The 15,111-nt window shown below is 46.6% G+C and overlaps 1 protein-coding gene and 1 long non-coding RNA gene across 2 annotated transcripts in view; both read right to left on the minus strand.

Annotated features, from left to right (window-relative positions):
- LOC135420517 (uncharacterized) overlaps positions 1-15,111 on the minus strand; it is a 490,234-nt gene that overhangs the window by 435,948 nt on the left and 39,175 nt on the right. The gene's annotated exons all lie outside the window — the stretch shown is intronic.
- On the minus strand, positions 4,393-13,447 carry LOC135420512 (uncharacterized). Its single transcript, XR_010433565.1, has 2 exons — positions 6,905-13,447; positions 4,393-6,009 (listed from the first exon to the last, which is right to left on the minus strand). It is a non-coding gene; the product is annotated as an uncharacterized LOC135420512 (long non-coding RNA).

The following is a 15,111-nucleotide window of genomic DNA, read 5'->3' on the forward strand; positions in this document are numbered from 1 at the left end:
GTAGAAAGCTTTGTGTACAGCTGTGCTACATCTGGATCCAGAAACAGGCTCTGAATTTTACAGGACTCCAGTGCTGCTCCAAAAACCAAAGGGAAGGGGATAGAGGGGAATCAGGGAGTGTGTGATTCCTGGCTGGCTGTGCAGGGCCAGGAGTCAGACTCGATGATCCTTGTGGGTCCCTTCCAGCTCGAGATATTCATGATTCTATGAATAACCTGTGGGAGAATTATTCTGGGTTCAAAGTGAAATCCTGTCCTGAGATTAAGGGAAGGATTTCCATTGACTCAGCTGAAACCAGGTTTAAACATGTCTGTTCCTGTCAAAGGACAGCTTTCCAGAGCTGCTCCTCGGCAATTCACCCATTTAAACTATCTCCACAATACTTTTACATATTCCACTGCACATTTTGGTGACAGCTGAAACCTTTTAACAGCATCCTAACAAGAACATTTCCTGAATTTCATCCTTCAGATCCTCATATATTCTAGTTCTCTCCACTCCTTAGTTATTCTCATGCCTAATGCTCCAACTGTTTCACCTTTAGGTTTTTTGCACTACTCTGATTAGGTTTGACCTATCTCTTTTGCTCTAACCTGAGGAAAATTTGCTGTGTCCCGTGTGTTGGTGCACTGGTTCGTGGAGCTCTGCATCACCCCTGTCCTCACAGCACGTCTGATAAGGCAATTGGGGCAGTGTCTGCCAGCTGATGAGGAAACCATCACCATGGTGTTACATCAGGCTCTAAAAACAGCCTCAGTCTTACTGTTTTCTAAAATAAATACCAAGGAAAGCCTTTGGCTGCTTGTTTTGGCAGGACACACTTCAGTGTTACGTAGCAGGACCCGGCGACATCACTCACAGCTTAGTCATGTACAAATTTACTTTTGTAGGAGTTGGGAAGTTCAAACTACACCTCTTTCGTTTCCTTCCTTATACCCTCTTCGTTTTAGGGAGCTCCTGCAGGAGAAGCCACTTCCAGGTGTGGGTCAGGTTTCATGTGTGACAGCGTTTTGGGATGCTGGGATGGATTTTCCACTGCTTGCTCCTTTCGATTTACACATAGTTGCTGGAGTGTATTAAAGGGTGTGGAATGTACAAGGTGATGTATTCAGGGAGTAGCAAACCCCCTCACAGAACTGGGACTTGCATGATTTGATCCTTCTCCCTGGTTTTATGCTGTGCTGGGTTTAACTAATCAGCTTGAAATCATCTATATGGGAGAGTTTTAATGTCAAAGGAGTATTTTTTCAGTAACATTCTCCTATTTCAGAAAGGACCTTTTCAGTCTCCAAAAATACAGTCCTCAGTAGCATTATATGGCTTGTAATGGCTTTATTTTGCAGATTGCATTAATATAACAGGCTGAAATAGAACTGTGTCTGATTTTCCAATGCCTCTTCACTGGAGTGGTTTTAAGCTACTCTAAAAATCCAATTCCACCAAAACCATCTCTGCAGGAAGAACAAATTTGATTTCTCATATTGCAACAACACATACACGGACATCTGATGCCTCCAGTAGTTCCTGTCAGGATTCATCTTTACAGAACTATGACATTAAATACACAACTTCAGCTTGAGGGCTGAAGGCCACATCACACATTGATGCCTCCGGAATTGAGGGCCTTCAGTTCTTTTGGGAGTCTCAGCTGAAAGCACCAATACTCAGCTGAACTTGTCACACTGGTCTCTTCTGACCAGTGGGTGAGACTGGCCTTTTGAGACTCTCTTTTATTGTTGTTTTTTTTTCCCTTGCATATATCATATTTTATAATTTGCTTGGTAAAGCAAAAGGATGAGCCACCTGGATGCACCTATTACTGAGGAGAGAGCAGCAAGAGCTTTCTGGCATAAAGATGTCACAGAATCATAGAATAATTCAGGTTAGAAAAGACCTTAAAATCATCAAGTCCAACCACTAACCCAGTACTGCCAGTATCCAACATCCCATCTATTCCTGCCCTCTGGCACTGGGAAGCCATTCCCTGTGTCCTGTCCCTCCATCCCTTGTCCCCAGTCCCTCTCCAGCTCTCCTGGAGCCCCTTTAGGCCCTGCAAGGGGCTCTCAGGTCTCCCTGGAGCCTTCCCTTCTCCAGGTGAACCCCCCCAGCTCTCCCAGCCTGGCTCCAGAGCAGAGGGGCTCCAGCCCTCGAAACATCTTTGTGTTCTCCTCTGGACTCGCTGCAGCAGCTCCATGTCCTTGTGCTGTTGGAGATCCCCGAGCTGGACACAGGGAAGTCTCGTGCAGGTGGGCTCTGCCCTGAGCGGGGCAGAGGGGCAGGATGCCCCCAGCACTCGTTGCCCACGCTGTGATCAGCCCCGGGCACGGGGGTCTTTGGGCTGTCCCTGCACGTGGCCAGGGCACATCCACCTTCTCATCAACCCACAGCCCCAAGTGCTCCCCCCCAGGGTGCCCTCCATCCGTTCTCCCCCAGCCTGTGCCATGGCATGTCAAACGACCCCCGTCCTGGATCTGGCAATCAAGGAATCCAGTCAGAACATGGTGATTCTCCGTGTGTGGTGCTGACACCTCTCGGTCTGTACAACAGCCAAAGGATGACTTTGTGCATCTGTTCTCACAGGCTGGACACAGCATAAAGCAAAATGGAGGGTTAAGAATGCAAATCCCCCACCCAACCTGGGACACCCCAGCAGAGAAGACCCTTTCCAGGTAGGGTGAAACTGCTGGATGTACCTCTGGGGGCAGCTCTTCCCCAGGAGCTCTGACCTTCCACACAGCACAAAATAGAGAATAAATCCAGAAAATAGAGAATAACAGCAATTCTTGGCTGCCACAATCCTTGCTCTCAACACAAGGGAGAGAATTTTTAATGCACCAAGTTCACCTACTGTGGCCATGGCACAAGCACCAAGAGTCCCCTCTGGAAGCCCAAGGATGGGAAAAGCCCAACAGGTCTCAGGTTTCACACCACCAGGGAGATTTCAGAGCACACCTCTCTGCATGGAAAGGCAGAGAACACAAACAATTCTCCAGGGATGTGGATCTGCACTGAAGCTGTATTCTATTTTTGGAGCAACGCTGGAATGTTTCCAAGACCACCATGACACAATCACTGCACCATGGGTGGTAAACATGTCTCTACTGCTGCAAACCTTCCTGCACTGTTTGCTGTGCATTCTTTAACCAGTTTCTTTATTAGAAGGACCCTTGCCGTGTTGTCACCCCATCCTTGGACCCCTCCTGGAAAAAGGCAAACACACTGTCCCTTGCTGAGCAGATGCCATTTACTGGGTGGAGCCCACAAGTAAGTCAGGGTGAGAAATAACCTGATGAGACAAGGCTGCTCAACCACAGCCTGATTCCTTTCTGGTTTGGGCTTTATCACTTAAATCAAGCTGCTTCCAATTACAAGGAAACTATGAGGAAATAAATGCATTTACAGGTAGGAGAATGAGTAGGAGAAAGATGGGGATCAAGGATCAGCACCCCTGGGTAAAGGGAAGAACTAATTAACTGTTCTAAAAAATGAACTGATACTGCAGTAGCTCTGCAGGATTTCCTTATCCCAGTACACTGAAAGCATGTGGAGACATTAACCCCCAAACTCAGGTACTTTGGCCCAAGACACACTTAGGACTCCATCAAGGTCTCTGATTTTAACTCTGGCTCTGAGAATGTTCAGAGAAATGTAAATCCAGAAAATAAGAAATTAAAAGCTTCCTCCACTTCTTGTTTTCTGAGCATAGTTAGAGAAACCCAGCAGCACTGAGAGCTAATACTGTCACAGTAATAGGGCAAAAAGAGGTAAATCAACCCTAAAACCTGCATGTTACTCCAAATGTGCCATAAACCAGCTACTCATTTTCATCCAGGAGCTAAGTTCTGTTTCTCTCTCTCACAACAGGGGCTTTAGAAATACATCTGGTACAATGGGAGGATCATAGCTGGGGTGGGTAGCACAGATTATTTAAATCTTTTTAAGCATGCCCCTTATAAAATGTGAGGTATATTAAAGCTTTTAAGGCATTTTGTAACTCTAGAATCAAATTTATTGGAGTTTTTCTTACTTAACTGCACCTTGTTTTTTACATGAATGCAGCTGGTAAAGACTAAAGTCTAGATTTTTGTTCAGCAATTTAAACTTACACTCAGAAACCAGCTCTAGAACTAGCAGAGTCTGTGCACTCATCAGCAATGCTGTAAATGAGAATTCCCCACCCCCAGTGCAGTGTTGTACCAAAGCTCTTTAACAAAAGTTAATGCTAAATAAGTTTTAGTTAACACTAGAATAATTAACACAAATTCCACTTAACTCTATATAACTACAGTACAAACCAAACATGGTCTTGACTTTATTTCAATTATGTGGGCACTGTCTTCCTGTAAAATTCACACCCTTACTTTGGATAAAGTAAAGGCCATTCACCATCAGTTGCACAAAATGCTGTATTTTATTAACTAAATCAAACATGTACAGTTAAATTCATACAGGATGTTCAATACAAGCATGGTAACATGTTTATAATCTAGGATTCTGATTTGCCAAAGTTGAAATAGTGGCTGGTGGAGGTACAACATATTCCTGCTACAAGGTGCTCAGCAGTTAAAGTCTCTGTATCCCACAGTTCCCTGAACTATTCCTGTAGTGCAAAAAAATATGGACTCATTGTTAATAATTCCATGAGAGACAAACCATCATTTTTAACTGAAAACTTCCCTTCTGCAAGACTGCAAATAATCCACCACTGAGAACTTGTTTTCCTAGGAGTGCCTATGCCTGCTGAGAAAGCACCAGCTTTCAAGTGAGCTGGGATCTCGTTCTTTTGGGGAAGGAAAACCGGAGGCTTTTCCACCTGAAATGCACCAAGCCAAAGGAAGGGGTGGTTCAGCTCCCTTGTGAGCACACAGGAGCAGCATCTCAACGTTCACAAGTCCATACCACCTCCATCCTAATCACAGGGGGACTCCAGCTTCCTCTGGAAGGAGTTGGCTTCCCAACACAGCCTCTTACTTACCACAACCCAAGGATATCCCAGCCCAATGTCCCCAAAATGCAGTATTCCACCATGCTGCATTCCAGCTATCAGTCCTACACTTCAGTTTGGGACCACAGTTGCCAACACACAGGTCTCATTAAGCCTCACCATGCTTGGAAACACCTTGTCCTTTGTCTCCACGTGCCAGAGCTGCAGAGGTTTGTAGGCTGGAGCCAAACTGGTCCCGGTGTTATAATAAAGCCCTAAGAAAGGCAGCAGGTTGTATAGTTACCTCCTTGTGAGCAAAATCCCTGCCCTAAAACTATGCAACCTACTACCTCTTCCTAGGAGCCCAATGCTTCCTTTTTGCAGTTCTTCTCACTCAGCAGCTGCTCTGTGAAGTGCTTTAGCTCACCAGCTGCTTTGGGTCTTCTGCCTCTTGGGCCTGGGCACATATTTCAAGTTTACACTGTCAGCACTTACCAAGCAGTGGTTGACCGGTTTTACCACTCATGAACGGCTCCATTTTCACTCTGACTAACCTAAACTTGCCATCCCAAAGAGCATTTCCATGGGTTTTTTGTTGCTATAGCAAGGGGCTCACTGGGCACACCAGTGCAGCAGCAGAGACTGGGTACATGTAGGACTGCAGGAGGAAAAGAATGCAGTAAGCTTGAAAAGTCTTTTTATAAGACAACAACCACCTTGGAGAAAAGTTCTGGCTCTTGGATGCTCAAACTCCATAGGTTTACACTCCCCCAAAAAGGTGAGAGGTCAGTTTTGGCCAAAATTGGCCAACACTTCGATTTTGTATTAAATTGAGTTGGAGAAAAACAAGTAGACTTATAAGTTTTCCCTCCAACTTTTACCAAGCAGTTGGGAGTCACGAATTTTAATGCATTATAGAAATTGGGGTGTCAGAACAGTTAAAGTCATAATGTACAAGTTTGAGCTGCCTGTATTTTACATTCAAACCCCAACTGGTTTGGAATCATTTCCCCTCTATGGAGTGTTCCACTCTCTGTGTAGGAACAGGGGTATTTTCCATCTCCAGCCAGCACTGTGCCACTCACCTTGGAAGAAAAGTCATGTTAGTCAAATATATCATTTGGGGGTTGCACCATTCACAATGATTGTCAATTCTGCACATCCTGGCACTGATTTATCAGCTCCTTGACAAGCCTGAATTGATCTGGTTTTACTCCAGGAGTATTTTCACAGCACCACTGACTGCAAAGGGTCGCAGTTTGTTTTACTCCTCAGGGAAGGCAATAGATTGTATAGTTATCTCCTGAACAGGGTAAAATAACTACCCTACAACTATACAATCTACTACCTCACTCTGACAGAGAAGCACAGCCTTCAGCAAAGAGCTCAGCCAGCCAACCACAGGTCCACTCTAAGGGATGGCTGATACTTCACTTAGCAACATTAAACACCACAACAACTGGAACATCAGGAATTTCTATTTGATAACCCCACCACACTTACATAGGAATCAGTCTATTCTTCATTTTTTTACTCAGTAGAGGAGAAAAATTAATGCAGAATGCTAACCCAGCTTTTCCAAGAACCAGAAGAATCTAAACACAACTCCCCACAGCTATTACAGAAGTATTTTCTCCCATCATAAGCATTACAAGTACAGTATTTCAGTAGAATCTGACACTAAGCTTAAAACTGAGAAGTTTCCATTGCTGATTTTCTGCTGCTTTAGGAAAGACAGTAGATTGTATAGTTATCTCCCAGTTGTGGGTATGACCCTAAAACTATACAACCTACTACCTCATCCCACAGTGCAGGCATCTTCAGAGCTGCTGTAGAAGGACTGTTGTTCCAGGAAACACAAGCTGACTACCTGCAGACAGCATTTATAACCCTGATCACAGAAAAAGCATTGCCCTCGCTCCCCCCAGTCATGCAAGAAAGTTATTTTAAAGGCAAGGTTCCTTAAATTCAGAATTTTACCAATTGCTTGTGTTGAAATACATTTCATCTTTAGCCAGCTGGCAAGTTGTAGCAGTCATAGCAACTACAGTCATTAAACCTGTTAAATTACTGGTTGTGTTCCACAGATGTAAATTCTCACCTGAAATCAGAAGAAAAGTCTGTCAGAATCACTGCAGGCAGACACACATTCCTTCCTCTTCAGAACTTAAATATAACAAAATATAGGACCACAGCTATGTTGATTTACATGGATCACGAGGAGGCCCTAATATTTATAATTTTGATTAAATTATGTTACATAGAATGATGTTTTCACCCATCCTAACAGTTAATAGCTCAAGAAAAAGTACTGTTAAGAGTACTATCTTGTGCTTTTTCTGTTAGTCTTAAATTACATCAAGTCATGTGCACAGGGATTATTAGAGACAAAAATTCATTAAGATTATGGCCTTTCTCCTGATGTTTAATTGTTAAACTGCCTTACCAAAAGGCCACTTAAAATACATGTTGTTTTCCCCATCAGAAAGAAGTGGGTTTCTCTAACTGCTCCTGATGTAACCTTAAAGCCAATTTCTACATTAAAACAGCTCAACATCATCTTGAATTAAAAACTTTTAGAACACTGAAATGAAAATACTTGCCAGACAGATGTGTGACTTACAACCCCCTCCTCAGCAGGGACAGCTTGAAAACAGGGCTGGGAGGGAAAACTGTTTTGTCCAGGTAATTCATAAGATAATTGAAAATGTTTGGAGAAAAGCGGTTTTTATAAACATATGTTTTACTAGTACTTCATCCCAATACACACTGATGTTTTCAGACTGCTCTTCAAACAAAGCCTTGACAGAGGAGGAGCACCCTCGTGCACGTTCCTGTCCTTGCCAGAACACCCAGCACGTGATCATGGGCATTAATATCCAAAGGGATGACGTTATTCCTCGAGCTGAGAGAAAATCAAATCACTTTTCAACCCCCTCCATGCTTCACTCCAGAATCCTTTATACAAGTATTGATGACAAAATTCATTCTCTCTTAAAATCTTGCTTTAGCTGGTATAAATCCCGTTATTTGCTTTTGTTAACTTACATCTACCAGAAAATATCCTTCAGCATGGACACTTGGTCCTGGTGCCCAAACCAGGAATGAAGTACAGCAGCTCTGGGCCAGAGTCAAACCCTTATGGAGCACTGGTCCCCATCACATCCTTCTGAATCAGCAGGGAAGGTGACAGTGCTTTCACTTCCCCGTCCCTGCATCCAAACCTTCACCAGCTGAGCAAAACCCCTGGAAAGCCCCAGTCCCTGCCATGAGGCCTGGCCAGGGAGCTGAGCTGCAGAGCACCAACTCAGCATCTTCCCTTTGTCACTTGGGGATTCCACGAGGTGAAGTCCCACCTGTAGTTTCAGAAGGAACTTTAAGATGAAGCTCGTGGTTCTGTGATTTACTGAAAATGTTTGAAGCATTTTGGAAAATGCAATAGGTGTTGCCACACCTGTTTTAATTTCACCCAGTATGTAAGGCACTGCTTCAGGATTTCTTTTTAAAATGAAGCCTGAAGGACACAAGGATTGTAATAAACCTAAAAATTGATCTGCTGCATTTCATCACCTTTAAACAAAATTTAATTGCAGATCTAACCAACCTGAGATGTATCAAACAGTTTTTACTTCCACCAACAGCAGGACTTCCCTATCAAATTTTATTCTTGGAAATTCTAAATCGTTTTCTACTGCCACCACTAGATTTTCCTGTTCAGTACCTGCAGCACCTCAATCCACAGGAATCTGCCTCCTTCCACCTTTCTGAAACAAGAGCTTTTCATCTAATAAAGGTCTGAATGGGCTGTTACTTAAGGTTAAAAATGTCCTTGAAAAATTACTATTACTCAACTTCCAATTGCTATCCTGTTAGTCTGCCTTGGGATCATAAAGTGCATGCAGGGCACAAGCCCAAGGCAGACTAACATGACAGCAATTGGAAGCTGAGCAATAATATGAGGGGTGTATAATTAAAGGAATTCAAATTCTAGTCAAAATTCTTATTTTTGGAAGGAGTTCAGGTTACCTTCTGCTTTTACTTCTCTTTACTGTGCATTCCTGCAAAGTCCAGCTAATTAGCATTCTACTTTATATTAACCCTGCAGCTTTGGGAGTTTTTAACTTGTGGATTATTTGTAATACTCTTTCCAAGCTGCACCACCTGAGCTGCCACATCCTTTTACAGATGAGACCTGCCAGGTCTCCTTGGGGGCCTGCTGTGTGCAAGCACCAAGGGTTTCTGGCACAGGCAGAAGCAGGGAATCCTGATAAATGCTCCTGCTGGCACAGCCTCTCCTGATGTGGGATGTTCTCATCCTGGGGTTGCAAAGCTCCCTGTGCTGCTGCTGTCACAGCCAGTGCAGCACAGCAGTTCAGGGTCACTCCTCCAGCAAAATCACTCAGCTATGATGAGAGGTAAGCTTCTAAAAAAATACCTGGCTAATTTGCCTTCCTTGTTAAAAGCTGAGTTCCTTAGTGCTGTGTCTCCTGTCACCACGTGTTTAAAATCCCAATGCAATGAAAGGGGATAAAATGGCTCTGGAATTGTGAAGCTGCACAGCCTCACACAGCCCCAGCTGCCAAACACCCCCCCAGGGCTGAGCCTGCACAGCTCCCACCACATGATGGAGCTCCAGGATTTATGGGAACAGCACTGACACCAAGTCCTCACAGTTTTACCCCAGGATTTCAGAGCACTCCCTGCATTGAAGCCACACTTCCCGAATCCCAGGAACTTCCTGCCACCTTCTCCAGCCGTGCCAAGCATCCAAATGACTTCATGCAGACTCATAACTCAAATTTGCTCATTCCTTGGGTTTTGTGTTTGACTGCTGTGGACTGCAGGCAGAGAGGGAGTCACATGACTGATATAAACTTAATAATCCCTGACATTGCTTCCCCTCACTCCACTCAGCTACCCTTGCAGTGTTACCACGTGGTACAGACACATCTCATCACCTCTCCCCTAAACAGGCTCAGAGAAATCAGACAGTGACTGACACTACAGTTTTAGCATGAACCAAACATTTTTCCTCTTCTATATTCAGTTTTGGGTTGTACCTTCCTCTGCCTTAATAACGTGCTTATCTTTCCAGAGCCTTGCTCCCAAGGTGTGTCCAGAAGTGAAGCAGCAGACTCTGAACAGGTTCTGAAGTAAGTCTGTCCTGGTTTTCTTGAGCTACCTGGAAGTTTAAAACCTCCTAAATGATCCTAAACTGCACAAGAAGAAAAAGTCTCAAGAATTTGCATGGTTTTGTTTAATAGCACACAGTGGAACATCAGCACTCCTAAGCTATTGTCCAACCTGTGAAAGAGGAAAAAAATAACTCAAATGCATTATTAGTTTATTCATTACTCTGCTGAGGGAACAAAAGGTGTATTTGCACAAAGAACAGAAGTCATGTCTCCTCTCAGAGTGATCATCTCCCCTCAGTGTGATCCTGCAAGACAAATGCTTTATTCTCCCAGTTATTTTGTCCACTTTGCAGCACAGAAGAAAAACCACCTAAAGCTGAAAGTGAATTTTTAGAAGGAAGAGTTCCTACACAAACTGGGCTTCAGTGACACCTACAAGATGCAGGTGGAGACAGACATACATCCTCCTGGGAAAGGATCACTTGGTAATTGTAAATTTGTGAGCAGTTTGTTACATGAAAAGACTATTTTACTCTAGTAAAGCTTAAATTGAGTTTCAGAAGTTCAGCAGATAAAAACTGAGCAGAAAAGTCAAAGTTTTAAGTTAGAAACCTGTGGGAAATGAAACAGATTAGAGGGTTTGGGTTTTATTAGTTGGTTTGTTTTTATGGTTTTTTTTTACTTTGTGCTGAGCAAATTCACCTGCACTGAAAACAGGCCAAGAAAGAAGAACTCCCAGCCCATGTCCAGGCACTCCTGCTTATGCCCCGAAAATTAAAACTTTAATAGCTCTTTTTGGACCTGCCAGTCCACTGAGGAGCAAGACACTGTAAATCACCCCAGAATACTGGTTTGAACTGGGAAATTGTGCAGGGGGGAAAAGGAGGACAAGTGGTTTCAGTGCACACAGCTCTTGGGCAGCACCAAAGTCCACACACCCAGACAGGGACATGTGTCCACAATGGTGGGTTGGGGAATTTTGTCCCATAACAGCGAGATTAATAGCACTGATTGCCACCAATAATGTATTTATGCAGTGTCTCAATTAGATTTTAGAAAAAAAAAAATTGTATTTCCATGTCCCACTTACATTTAATTGCTTTAACACAGAGTGTTCTGGCTTTAAGTAATTATCACAGGAAATATTACTGTTTTGCCCCATTTTTAATTAGTATGTTTGATTTTCACTTATTTTTCTAACCATGTAGTTACAGGTGGAATATAAATATCCAGAAACCATGGCCTGAAAGAAATGACAAGTCACTACTGCCCACCTCCTGTATAAAAGTAAAGTATGTGAGCACAATGAATGATTTCTAATATGAACAGAGAACCAAAGTAACACAAATCTTGGCATCTTTCCCTACACACCTTTGATTTTACTACACTGAAATGGTCAGATTTTCACAAACCCTTTTTTTGAGTACACCTCTGTTAGTTCAGGGACAGAATAAACAGAGCTATTTGTAAATAAAGAAATAAATTTAGGTACACTTCAGCTTCAAACATTACAAAGGCCTCAGTGCCCTTCTCAAAGGAAACCATCACTTTGGTTATCTGGTCCTGCTCCAGACAGAGAAACGTGTATTTATATATAATACACAAATGTGTATTTATTCCCTAGATTTGTGTCTCTTAGGACATGCTAAGAAAGCTTTTTCTGCATAAAGTTTACATGTTATTACAGTAATTACCCAAACTCAGAGAACAATGAAGTTAGTGCACAAAAATATTTCAAGACTGCTGTGTTATGTTATTAATTGGCAACATAATTAAACATCTATTGCCCTTTATAAGTCCTGGGGGCCTTTCACTATTTTGCAAATGAACTGATGGTTCCCACTACTACTAACAGAGGAAAATACAGAAGACATTCATCAAAAGGAAAGTGAAACAAGGATACAGGTCACTGGAGGAGAAAAACACAGCAAGTGATCTGATGTTTTATCTAAGCTTCCTTTGGCCAAGTCTCCAGTCTTAGTGTGTAAAAAAACTTCCCAGCATGACCTGTATGAAATGAGGTGGCATTTAAGACCTGGGAGAAGAACTCAGTGAAAAAAATTACAACCAGCAACTTTATAAAATAAATCTATAAAAATTCTTCACGAAGCTAACTATTATAGGGAAAAAAATCCTCCTAATTAACCTATTATTGCATGTTGACTGCAGCAAGTTTGAACTACCACTGCAAATACCTCCTTGGTTAAGTTTAAACTATTTAACACCTGGGTGTTGCTGTGAACAGAACAGGTCAAATTTGACAAGAGAAGCCACACCAGCAAATATATGTTTTGGTGAGGCCCCTGGCAGCTGGGGATGCTTGAAGAAAAGGAAAAAGATGCCCCGTTTCTTAAATATTATTTAAGTTATTGCTTTTGAAGGGACACATGGATTTTCTCAAAAATCCTGCCATGGATTCAGTTTGCCCCACTGTTACCACTGAGCATCATCCCACAGGGTTCCTGTGTGCATTTTTAATGGCAGCAGTTTTTCCCTGCCAGTTAAGACTTGCACTTGAGTCACAAAACTGAAGTGCAGAGCAGTACAGATAAAGAGAGCACTGGCAAGGTGGGAAAGGCAGATCTGTAAACGAGGATTATCACAACCTTGATCATCAGGTTGAGTTTTTAGTCCTACAAGAAACAAGTCACAGAATTATTAGGGTTGGGAGGGCCCTCTGGAGACCATCCAGTCCAACCTGCTGCCAAGGCAGGGTCACCTGGAGCAGGTGCCACAGGAAGGGGTCAAGGTGGGTTTGGAATGACTCCAGAGAGGAGTCTGGAGATGTCTCCATGCCCTCCATGGGCAGCTGTTCCAGGGCTTCCATCTAAGACTGGTTGGGCTGTGCCAGAATAAAGTCACCATGAGCACACCCCTGCGTGCCAGGGCTGTGCCAGCCCCAGCCCTGGGGTGCCAGCGGGTGAAGCTGCCCATGGCAAGGGGAAGAGCCACGCTGAGAGGCCAAGGAGAGCTCTGGGTAGAAGCTGCACGGACACAGACAGCCCTGAGCACACCCATCAACGGGGCTGCTGCCCTCGGCTCCCCGGGGAGCCGCCAGCCCAGCCCAGCCCAGCCCTGCCCGTGTCCCCGCGGGCACAGCCGGCAGGGCCGCAGTGTCCCAGTCCCAGCTCCCGACCCACCGCCGGGACCGGGAACAGCGCGGGAGCGCGGCGGGACCGCGCGGCCCCCGGCACAGGGAACGGTGCCCGTGACGGCCCTTCCAGCCGCGCTCCGCGGCCCCAGGCCCCGCAGTGCTCCCCTCGGGGATGCTCCTCACCTGCTGCCCGCCCGGCCCGGGCTCACCCCGCTCTGCGCCCGGGCAGGGCCGGGCCGGGCCCTCCGCCCGGTACCGGGGGGCTCCCCCGGCCAAGGTCCCGCCGGCCCGGCAGTGACGTACCTGGCGCTGGCGGCTCCCGGGGGCGGCACTTCCGGACCTTCCCGCGAGCCTGGTGGGGAGCGGGGGGAGAACAGGGGGCAGGCGCCGGTGAGGGGAACAAGGACAATGAACCGGGCCCGCGGCGGGGACTGCGGCGGAGGGGCCGGGCCGAGGCCTCGCGCCCGCCCGTGCGGGCCCCCGGGCGCGGTCCCCCCGCCCTCTGCGCTCCCCCCGGCGCGCCCCGGCCCCGCCGCTCCCCCCGGACCCCGCGACCGTCCCCGCAGCGCCGCGGCCCCGCCGCCGGGACCCGCGGGACCCGGATGGAGTCGCGGCCGCTCCGCCGCCGCTCCCGCGGCACCACGGGAAGGGCACCGCGCCCCGCCCGCCGCGCGCCCGTCCATCACCCGCCGCCTCCGGCGACCATTGGCTGAGTCTCGCTGAGGTCCCGCCCCCGCGCGGCTCTCTCGCTTCTGGTTGGTCAGCGGCGAGCGGGGCTCCGCCCCCTCCGCCATTTATTTCGGGCGCGTTCGGTGGCGGCTCCGTAATGGCGCCCCCGGCGGCCGCCGCGCCCGCCCCGCCCGGGCTGCGCCCGCCCCGCCCGGGCTGCGCCCGCCCCGCGCCCGCCCCGCCCCGCCCCCCTCAGCGCGGGCCGTGAGGGCCCGGCCGGGCTGTGCCCGCGGGCTGTGCGCCATTGGCACCGCTGCCCGGCCGTAGGGGCTTTGGGGACCCCGTGGCCCATCGCACAGCACCCTGAAGGCATCAAGGGTGGAGGAGACCTTTAAGATCACTTAGTCCGACCTTTAAGATCACCCAGTGTGACCGTCACCCCGCACTGCCGCTGTGACTCCTAGACCCCTAACCCGCATCCCCCCGCGCCAGATCCAGTGACTCCACCACCTCCCTGGGCAGCCCTTCCAGTGCCTGACACCCAAACAGTGAACATTTTTTCTGTATCCAGTCTGAATCTCCCCTGGCTCAGCTTAAGGCCATTTCGCCTTGTCCTCTCCCTGCGGGCGCTGCAGAAGGACCGGTCCCACCGCCCACCCCCTCCTGTCAGCCGGAGAGAGCGATGGGGTCCCTGCGAGCCTCTGCGGACTAAACCAGCCCAGCTCCCTTCACTGCCACCCCCGTCAGCTGCTCAAGGAATGAGTTTGTTCTGCTCCTCGATGGGGGGGAAGTGTCTTTTCCATCCAGCACCCTTGTTAGTGATTCCACTTTCCAAGTCACTGACTTTGCTGCTTGGCACTGGAAATTGCAAAAAAAAAGCTCCAGTTTTTTGCTGAGGCTCTGTCTTGAATTAATGTGTTTTTGACAAAGTTTGTCAGTATTTTTCTCTCTGCCTCTGCATTTGGGGGCTATCCTCTTTTCCTTCAGCAATCTGACCTGGAAGTGTTATGTTAGTGCCTTGTGACTTGATCAAAATACCTTTTCTGGTTATATTTCTGATTGGTTTTTTTAAGATTTTGGGAGGGTCTGTAAGGAGCATCAGAGCCTTTCAGAGGAGGAGGAGTGGTCCTTCAGCTCGTTAGTGTGTCTGCAGTATCACAGTCTTCAGGAGTAACAGCTCGGGGACAGAAATGTGTTTAAAATCAAAGTTCGAACACAGCATTTGTTTTCTGTGTCTCTTAATTTCATAAGATTTTTGGGAACTTGTGAATAAAATAAAATACCTAAAT

The sequence above is a fragment of the Pseudopipra pipra genome, chromosome 11 (assembly GCF_036250125.1).
Source record: "Pseudopipra pipra isolate bDixPip1 chromosome 11, bDixPip1.hap1, whole genome shotgun sequence".
Classification (NCBI taxonomy): Eukaryota; Metazoa; Chordata; class Aves; order Passeriformes; family Pipridae; genus Pseudopipra; species Pseudopipra pipra.